Genomic DNA, 6885 nt, shown 5'->3' on the forward strand with positions numbered 1-6885 from the left:
GTCTATTCCTCATGGTGTGGCCACCAACAGGACCTCCATTGCGTACTATTTACAGCTCCCAGAGAAAACAGCCCATCAAGATGCTCTTTTTAAACTGGATCTTCAGGTCTGAAGAGCTTCACCAGGCACATGGGCCATTGGACCAGGGTCTTTCTGTAGCAGCGCACAGAAAGCTCTAACTTTTCTGCAGCTCAGATCTTCTGGGATATGAGACCCTGGCCCATGAAGGAAAATACATTAATAAACAAGGCTTCCCCTGTGGTGGATAGCAGGAACACGCAAAATACAAAACACCACACAACACCCAGCAAGAACCAGAAGTTTTATTATCTTAAGCATCAGTGATGCTAAGCTGCAGATGCATCAGAGCACAAACTTGTTTTTATGAAAGGTATGTTCTAAACATATACCCTCATTTACTGCACCAAAGAATTAGCAGGCTGTTATCAGTGCTAATAAACAGGAACTATTATGAACAATCAAAGATTGTTCTATGATGGTCTATGATAGTGCAACTCTTACAGATCCCCATATCATCACTCTCTTGTGAAACTTTAAATGTAAACTATGTTTATGTTAATATATTAAAAAAAAGACACACATACACACAGGTTGAACATTGTATTTCAAATGTTAGCTTGGGTATTCACCATTCTATGCATTACAAAGCCGTTTTGATTTGTATCTAACAAGAATTAAAACCAGTATTTTCTTCAAAGGCTTTTGATTTACTCAAATAGCTTATGAGAAAGACACAGAGAAAAACTCTAAAGCACACTGAAATAAACACAAAAGAAAGCAATTTAAAAAGCTAAACTGAGGAGTTACCACGGGAATTAATTTTTAATGTAAAGTGTGTCCATTTTTGTTCTGTCCTTTGAAAAGTCAGAATTGCCTAACATTGGAGACTGCCTTATATGAGGACCAATACAGTAACATTTCAAAAATAATCACCTGCATTAAAAGTCATAAATAGTGAGCTGTGGCCAAAGAAAAATGCAGAGATTAAGATACTTCAGTAGGAATGCAATATATATCAACTTACATTAGAAAAAATATTTAATACACAATGTTCTGAAAGTACTGAAGCAGTCCTCAGGCACAATACGGTATATATTGTGCTACTATCTCCTCCGTTTGCTCCCCGAGATACAAAACAAAAGTAATCATTTCAACCACCATGACAACAAATATCTCACAACTCGTTCCATAAGGGCCAGGCTTTAAGCTCGAGGTCATAGCTAAACTCCAACTCAAGCGACTGGAATTACCGACAGATATCCCAGTTCTGAAATACCTCCATACCCAGGTCACAGTTTTCAAACAGAATACAATTCTCCAATAAAAACCCTGAACCAAAGCAAGTGTGTTTAATTTACAGTTCAGATAAATTAAGTGTACCGCAGTTAAAGTGTAGGGGATTTCTTCTTCTTTTTTTGTACAAATGAAAAGGAAGTCCTTGTTTTCTTTTTAAAAGCTTGCAACTTTAGATCTTATGACATAGTTACCTATTTAAAAAGCCGTAAAATATTCAGAAAGATCCAGGATCAATTATGGAGGAAAAAAACAAATATAGTCTTTAGATCAATGCAGAGTTCTCAGTCATCTTGCCAAAGACCATCAATTCATGCAAGAGGAAAAATATGACACTTGGGTTTATTAATATGTCTGTGACATCTCACAAGAAAAAATAGTTTAATTAGAACTACCTACACAGAGCTAGATTCTGAATGACACACAGGACTGGTTATAGTCATATTTCTTTAAATGCTAAAGTGTACTTCTTTGCAGTAACATAATAGCTGGTGCTAAATCTTAGTAAAAGGTGCAATAAATATTGTTAGTAAGTGCAATAATTTTCTGCTTTCAACATAAGGACAAAAAAAGTCAAGATTTCTCGGGAAAAAAAAAATCAAATTACATTGTTATATAGAAGTGTTAGGCTTCTTACATTCAAAAAGTTTCACAGAATTCAGTGTACCAAGAACTACACACTGATAAAACTCTGAAATAATAAGCATTAGACTTCTGAGCTACAGCCACTTAAAACACAGCTAGAAGAGTTAGTTATCACACTTAAGCCAAAGATTACCACCTTACAAAATAAGTGCCTTTTCTGTTGCCTCAGCACAAGAACTGTTCCAATTTAACTTAGGTCATCAGACCATGGGTTAAAACCATCAAGGCAGTTCCTGCATCTTATTTTCCCAAGTGATATAGAAAAAGAATAGTGGAAGCACTTTAAATTTTTGTTTGGGGATTTACTGAATGAAAAAGAAATGGGGCTGAGAGGACTGGTAAAGCCTTAAGACTAAGCAGAAATCTCCCTGGTGACTGCAGCTACCCAACAGGAGGGCACAGAAAAGGTACCGAAGGGGCACTATGATAGGACCAAAGGCCAAGGACACTTGGGAGGAAGGGAAATTCTGATCAGGTACAGGGAAAAGCTTTTTCACCACAAAGGTAGTCAAGTCCTGGAAGAGATTGTGCAGAGTAGACTCTCCATCACTGGAGATGCTCAAAATTAAACTGGGCAAGTCCAGGACCTGCTCTGAGCAGCCTTAGATCACCTTTAGAGATCCCCTCTGAACTAAATTACTCTATGCCGACATAAGGATTTCCACAATCTTTATTCCTGTACTTACCTTTTTGCTCAAGGGAGTTACTTTCTCGTAAGAAATGCTTTTTTATCATTACTGATACTAATGATCACATAAGAATTTGGTTATCACCACAGGTATCTGAAAAAGGTGCAGATATCAGTACTGTTCCATCACTGAGATGTCCTATCCACCAACTATTATTCTCCAAATATTTTACTCCAAACAGATTTTTACATATGAGCAAACTAGGTATGACAAAATAAGTAAGTAAAGCTTAAATGAGATCACAGGTTTAAAGCAACAACAACAGTTGCTGTTAGCTAACTTTAAAATACCTGTGTTTTAAGTACTTCACCCAGAGGATAAAAGCTAACTGGAGGATTTTGAAATATGATGCAGCTTACTTTGAAAACCCTCTTGAGAATCTCTAGTTAACTATAAACAGAGGTTATCCAGGATGCGATTAAATACGATTCTGTTGTACTATCTCTTGATTTTCAGGTTAGCTTATACATATTATGAGTTGGGAGATGGATCAAAAGCTGAAAGTGTATGAGAAATTGATTAATGTATCTGAAATTGCTGAAAGATAAATCTTTTAACAGAAAATTTTAAAAAATAAAAACATTTTAAAAAGAAGGAAACAGGGCAATACAGAATCTAGATTCATTCCTTGAGAATAATCACTTGTCTAATTAAATACTTGGAGAAACAAATAGCCTTGAGAAACTGAAACAACTTTTTTCATATATGAAATTCTTGCTAACTGAATCATATTTCTATCAACAAACTCAGTGCTTTTCTGCCCCAGATTAAGCATTCACTCCTCTACCTATCTAGTATCAGCAGCCTGATCACCAAAAGAAAGGTGTCTTTCTGGCCCAAATTTTGCTCTTTTATTCTCAGTGCCCCCAAATCACACCCCAAAAGTGTGTGCTGATGAGCTATCCTCCAAGCCTTCTTGTCTTGACCTGGCATTATCTCAGAAAAGGTAATCCTTGAAAGTCAGAAGTGTTCTGCTTTCCTCATCACTTCTGCCTTCCCCAGTGGAGTCTCTTAGTAATCTAAAGAAGCAATTAAGATTCCCTTAGGTAATGTTATCTATGTAGCTTTCTTATTGATATTTTCTGCCTTTTTTCCCCACTTCTTTATTCTTTTGCCTGCATTGGCTGGATCTCTTCCCAAGATGTTACACCAAACAAGGCATGTTCTTTAACTTTATTAACTTCGAATGGCTCTGAGCCAGGTACAATTTATTCCAATACAAACAGATAAACATGCACAGTATATCAATCAGGTACTTGGACCGGCTCTGCACCCCTTTCTGCATCAAATGCAGAGTTCTCCTGCTTGCTCCTCAGGGTTCTCACCCCTCTGCTCCCATTTCATCCCTACAATTCTAGTGATTTAGTTCCAGCTTCACTTTCTCCCCTCATTACAAATCCTGAATTTCTGACCCTCGATGTGCAGTGTCTCTTCAAATGACCCTTAAATCCCAACATCTCCCCTTCCCACACAGCTTCTCTCTTACATCAGCTTTATTGACAAATTTCACTGAAAGGAAACAAATTTTTTATACACACACACACATATATATATATATGTGTGTGTGTATATATATATATATATATATATATGTGTGTGTGTGTGTGTGTGTGCATGCATTTTTTTAGGCTTTTCTCAGCATCTCTTCTATCCTGCATCATGCTGTTTTACACCTAATCTCAACCAGAGATATCTCATTTCTGGCCCAAAAGATCCTCAAATGCAGGCCTGAAGGCTTCCTTATTAACCAAGGAAAAAGTTTCATGCCAAAATAGTGAAGATTCGCTTCCTTTCAGCTGTGGGTCTGATGGCCAGGCCACAACCCTAGCACTCCCCCTTCCTTATTATAACCTACAGGCCTCCTGCATTTCCTCCTTACTCCTGCAGCTCACCCAAGCACCAGCCCAAGGTGGAGGGTTCAGGCCCTCCTGTTGCTCATTTGTTTAATGTATCAGAAGTTGATGCACTAAGCTGAAAACGCAGGTTGCTACTGACTCATGACCCTGCAACGAAACCTGCCAGGGAAGCACGTGCACAGAACAGCTCTCCCTGCACCGGAGTCTGCAGCCCTCCCATCACCATTCCACCACCATTCCCTCTTAGAGCACTCATCACCTCTGGTGCTGTCACAAATGCAACTTTCTTGGACACAAATCATTTGGACCTACAGAAAAAACTCCATTGATTAAATAGGTAATTAAAGATGACATGTGCCTGCACTCATGTTTTCCAAGTAGGGTGATGAAATACTTGTAACTTTGCCTGGATTTCAATGGTGATATTTCCACCTTCCTTGTTTTCACTAAGAGTTAGGGCAACACAAGGCCTTCCACACAGTTATTTTATCAAAGTATGGCAATTTTCCCATTCACTGCACTAATTTTTGCTCCTTTTTCACTTATTACAGTTGTGCTATTTTAGCTTATAATCACATGAAATTTAATTTCACACTAGAGTGTATTCCCCTCCTATCATCTCCTAAAAATGCTTGGTATTTTTGTGTATGTATTTGAAAAAAAAAAAAAAAAGGGAAGCAGAATACATGTATACGCCAAGACCTAAAGAGCCTTGTTTACTTCTATTTTTCACAATCGCCTTTCCAGGTGATTATAAATATGTTTACAGAATCTAAATAAACAAAACAGATGAGTAAAGCAATACTCTGCCATAACAGTCAACTTTTTTCCTCTCCTCTCTCCTTCCATTAACTGGAATTGATCATCTTAATAAGGAAGCTTACCCACCTCTGAGGATCTGAGCTTTGAAGTATGGTAAAATGAGTTTAAATTTTTAGAATTCAATTTATTTCAAGTTTTGCTTACAGCAGCACAGATTTCTAGAAGCCTTCTTGCCCAGTGAATCTTATGTGTCATAAGCTCAAAAAATTCTTCCAACAGACTCACAAATATTAAATTAGCTTATCCAACAGAAGACTACCAAAACTCAAAATTCTTTAAAATTTATTTGGAATTCAAACGAAACACAAATGCAAGCAAATCATAGAATCACAGAATGCTTAAGGTTGGAAGGGACCTCTAGCGGTCATCTAGTCCAACCCCCCTGCACACGCAGGGTAATCCCGCTTTCAAGGACCACAGCAGTTCCATGTCTGGATCACTGTGGAAATTCATTTCATTCAAACTAGATACTTTCCAGTTTTAAGACTTAATGTGATCTTAAATCTTACTGAACCCTTGCCATTGACATCACCAGGCCCGTAGCCATACCTAGCATTCAGCAGACTGAATTGATTGCTCAGATTGAGCCGAGTATACCATACACTGGACAGCTCCAGCGCCCACACTGCACTGAAAATGCTGGCTGGTCATAACTGAAGTTATCTTCTCCAGAACACACCACTCAAGACAAACAAAAATGAAGAGTCCAGTAGTGCTTTAATATTTGAATCTCATTTCCTTCAGCACGGCTTGACTCAAGGAAGCTCATGAATTAGGTCAGCTTTAGCAATCGATGAGACTACACCTTTAAAGCTGGGGACAGCAGGGAGCTTGCTGGTCACAGAATAGCAAAGCAGCTGTGTCAAATGATTGCCTACTCCACAAACCCCATCAAAAGGCAAGGGACACAGTGAGCTCTATTTAATAATCCAAAACACCGGTTTGGGCATGTAAGCACAGCCCAAGCTAATACTGAAAATTGCATGGAGAAGCAATGGGGTCCAGAATGTTGTCAGTTAAAGACAGGAGCATCCTGATTTGTTTGGATTAATAGTACTCTTTTCAAATGTTGCAACTGTATCTTGTTTAAAATGAGAATAATCCTCTTGTAAGTAAATAAGGATTGACATATTTTGTAAATAAATGTGCTGTTCCCTTGCCAAACACAACAGCAGAGGAACACTAAGGAAAAAAAAAGTTTTCATGTTTATTAACTGCAAGCTACGGTATTTCTTTTTTCTTTTTTATTAAGAAAATCCTGTAACTTAAGCCATGAGGTGCAATACACTTTTCTGGGGTGGCAGACCAGGCTACTGAAGGGAAACACCCTCTTTGGGACCAGCACGTAAAGTAACCCTATACCAAAAACAACAGCCTACAAGAGTTCACAGATGTACAGGAGCTTCTACACGACACAGTGCTTTATGACAGACACAGTTTGGTGGATCTTAAACTGTAAGATTAGGACTTACACCAAAGGAAAAAAAATATGCATACACACAGTCACACATATATGCACAGACACATACAGCTGCTTCTTGATGTTTAACAACTAAAGC

This window comes from Tinamus guttatus, unplaced genomic scaffold, assembly GCF_059628265.1.
Source record: "Tinamus guttatus ecotype Peru unplaced genomic scaffold, ASM5962826v1 Tinamus_guttatus_pri_ptg000517l, whole genome shotgun sequence".
In the NCBI taxonomy this organism is placed as follows: Eukaryota; Metazoa; Chordata; class Aves; order Tinamiformes; family Tinamidae; genus Tinamus; species Tinamus guttatus.